At 37.4% G+C, this 3670-nt stretch overlaps 1 long non-coding RNA gene across 1 annotated transcript; it reads right to left on the reverse strand.

Annotated features, from left to right (window-relative positions):
* Positions 1-991: 991 nt before the first annotated feature.
* Positions 992-2605, reverse strand: LOC134059697 (uncharacterized). Its single transcript, XR_009935064.1, has 3 exons — positions 2541-2605; positions 1374-1506; positions 992-1177 (listed from the first exon to the last, which is right to left on the reverse strand). It is a non-coding gene; the product is annotated as an uncharacterized LOC134059697 (long non-coding RNA).
* Between the last annotated feature and the right edge of the window lie 1065 nt (positions 2606-3670).

The following is a 3670-nucleotide window of genomic DNA, read 5'->3' on the forward strand; positions in this document are numbered from 1 at the left end:
CATGTTCATGCGGGAAGCATTTGTTACCTCATGAACCTGTTCTCTGTCATTCAAGTCACTTTGGTCTAATGAAGACTGATGTGGTTCAACTTCAGAAAGGTCCAACTTACGCCAACGTCTCTTTTGAGCCTCTGAGCGACGGCCTTTTCTTCCCATGTTTCAAAATGTTACAAGCTAAATATATTCTACTGGTCAAGTTTAGGTAAATATAATATTGGTTGTACAAATTACTGGTTTATCACAGATTACACACTAGCACATATACTCAATGTTCCACTCACAGGTTACTTAATCAACAGTAAATAGACAGTACAATGAGATCAAATGTCAATAAACTCAATATCCAAACAGTCTTTATTTCAGTGGCTTATTACAATTATTAGTGGTCCCAAAAATGAAGTGTCCTTTGAGATTATCAGTTATATGCAGTACTAGGATGGAATGTCAAAGTCCTCACACAGCCCAGGTTCAGTCTTGTAGCACTCAGGTGTAAGAGTAGATATACAACAGCAAAGACAACTTTGGCAGATATTATTCAAATATATAAACGTTAAACAGGTTATAAAGTTCACAGTAATAGTTCTCAGTATGGTTCCGAGTCTTTATATAGTTTATATTCTTGTCAGAATTGTTTGCAGGTATGTTATGTTAAAGGATGCTGCGGTTTCAGAATGGGATTCAGCGTCTCAATATAATTCAAAGTATTCAAAGGAGTATTCAGATGCAAATGAGTATTCAAGTCTGAAATGAGTATTCAAATCTCAAAGTATTCAAGTCTTAAAGAAGTATTAAAATCTCAAAGTATTCAAGTCTCAAAGGAGTATTCAAGTCTCAAAGGAGTATTCAAATCTCAAAGTATTCAAGTCTCAAAGGAGTATTCAAATCTCAAAGTATTCAAATCTGAAATTAGTATTAAAATCTGAGTATTCCGTTTCAAATGAGTATTCAAGTATCAAAGGAGTATTCAGTCTGAAAATTGTACAGAGTATAGTATGTACAGAGTATAGTATGTGCAATCAAATATGTTCTCAGGAAGTGTTCAGTTCTTGTCGTAAGTATGTTTGCAGGTAGGCGTTAGTGGGTTCTGTTGTATATGAGTGCAGTGCAGGGTGTGCAGACAAAGACAGGCACAGTGTCACACGTGACACTACTCTGGAAGAGCCGGTCTGGAACAAGCCTAAAATGGAAACAAAAAGAGAAAACACACAAGTTACAAACTTCCAAAAATAAGGTACACGGCAACATTGCTGCTTTGCTCGCTCCACAGTGAGAGACAATGTTTATGTTCATGTAATGTACATGTTAATGTCAGCAAAAAAAGTGTAGCAAACAGCATAGCTGGTCTAGCTGTAAAAATAATTCAAATTACATACCTGAAAAGTCTGCAGCACCACAAAAGACAGGATGGGAGTCTTGAGATTTTTTTTCTGTGGCAAAAATTGCCTCACCACAAGGAAAGGTGGAAATGGAGGGCGGAGATGGAGTCTTTAGAAAGACTATTGTTTTCTGTTGTGAATAAAGAAAAATGTGTGAAATTGTGACCAATGCTATAACTTTACAATGCAACACAACATCTAGCCTACACTGCCTTATCCTCTGCGTCCTAATTCAAGGCAACGTTGTCCAATTCATGGGTTTCATCAAGTCCCTTTCCACAGGTGTATAAAATCAAGCACATTGATTATCAATGCAGACTACATGGTGCTTGATTAATACACCTGTGGAAAGGGACCTGATGAAACCCATGAATTGTTAAACTCCATGCAGAGGCATTAACGCGTTGTCACCGACGCCAGCGTTTTTAATTGTTTTAAGGTCAAATTAGTGGAACTCTGATCCCCTTGGCGCTGACCTTTAAACGTTGCTGCAGAGTTTGTAGCATAAATAAACTAGCAATAAGCTTATTTTCCGTTAAGGCAGTCTCTTGCAGTCACCGTTATATTAATGAATGGACTGGTGTATTTTTCGATGAGTGTTCGATGCGCTGTCGTGTCTACGTTCCACTATCGATAGTTTCCAAATGTCAGACATTCATTAGACGTTGTTTTCGACAATTCATAAATTCGAATAAAAGTGATGCTAATGAATGTCACACAAAGTACACGTCTAGTTTAAGTAGATAAGCGAGACCGACAGTTACCGTTAGTTAGCTTGCCTATGTTAGCTACCAAACGTCATTGCTTCAGGTAGCTTCTAGCAGGCAATGTAGCAGCTAACGTTAATCACGATAATTTCCCAAAGAGCAGACTTTGAGTCAGCTATGCTACTGCCCTACCAATTGTCGGAAACAATTCGTAAACATTGTCTTTGAACAACACATACGTCGAATAGAAGTGATATGACAAGGAACACTTCACAACGTAGGCTTACAAGTCTAGTTAAGTACGTCGTTAGCGTTAGCTCGAAAGATAACGTTAGCAAAGCCCGTCTATGAGACATTCTCTGACATTAGCCAGCTACCAGCATAATTTAAGATACAAAGAACGCTGTTAACCATACCAAAATACATTTTGTGTTAACGTTAAGCAAACAAAACTTACTTTGGAGGTAATGTGAAGAGTCACGGTAACTTCAGGTCGAAGAGAAGACTTGAAGGCTCAGTAGCAAGTGCTGTGCAACACGAATGAGGCGTCCGTCCACCCCACCTGTCTTTTAGCGGGTGTCAAAGTGAAGCTATCAAGCAAAGATCATAGAGTGCTACGCGCGCGACTGAGTAACGTCATTGGGTGCCTGTCATTTATAGTCTTTTACATCCTCCCTTCCTTCCTCGGTCCAGAGAGGGTTAAAGCGAAGTTAGTAATGAAGGATCTTTGCTCGGTCCTCACTGACCTACATAAAGAATGATGGGGCGGCAACAATGGGATAGTCTATCCAGTCCAAGTTATAGATCAGTGGTAACGAGGCTGGAGGATCGAGCATTGAGGATCGAGGAGAGAAGTTGAGAGGCACCCATAGACTACAGGTAGGTTTCACCAGAGCCACTCTTTCTAGGGCTCTGGGTTTGACCAAAAGACTATTTCTATTAGCACATTTCACACCAAAATTCATCCAAAGTGCTGCTCGATTATGGTAAACATCATTAAAACAATTAGTGATTTCGGAACATATTCAGAGTTTACATTTTTAAAATGTTTAAATTGGATTTGAAATATAATCCAACAAGAAAATGTGAAAAGATAATGCAGACGACAACTAAGCAATGTTATAAAACTGAATGTAGCAAAATAATCATTAGGCTATTTACCTCCGCCAATACACTCCGATACACTGCTTTACATTATTTTGAAAGTAATTGCACTATTAATTTTGGCCAAAACCCTAACCCTACATAAAATACGGTTCCTTTAAAGTTTCTTAAAGTTTAAGATAAACAAAATGGTAGAAAATGAAATAAAGAACAACAATAATAGGCTAATAATATAAATGATAATGGTATTATAGTAAAGTAAAATAAAATAAAACCAGCAATCAAAATTATGCAGTTTAAATGGACTTAAAGAAAATAACATACCGGTAGGCCTAGGGTATTTCAAAATGCACTATACCATAGTGTACACAATACAATAATCAAATCAAATTGAAGGTTGAACACAAATAAACAAGGAACATTATTAGGGAATATTAAAGGCTAAGGAAAAAAGATAAGCTTTTAACATGGATTTAAAATAAT

This window comes from Sardina pilchardus, chromosome 16 (genome assembly GCF_963854185.1).
Source record: "Sardina pilchardus chromosome 16, fSarPil1.1, whole genome shotgun sequence".
NCBI lineage: Eukaryota > Metazoa > Chordata > Actinopteri > Clupeiformes > Clupeidae > Sardina > Sardina pilchardus.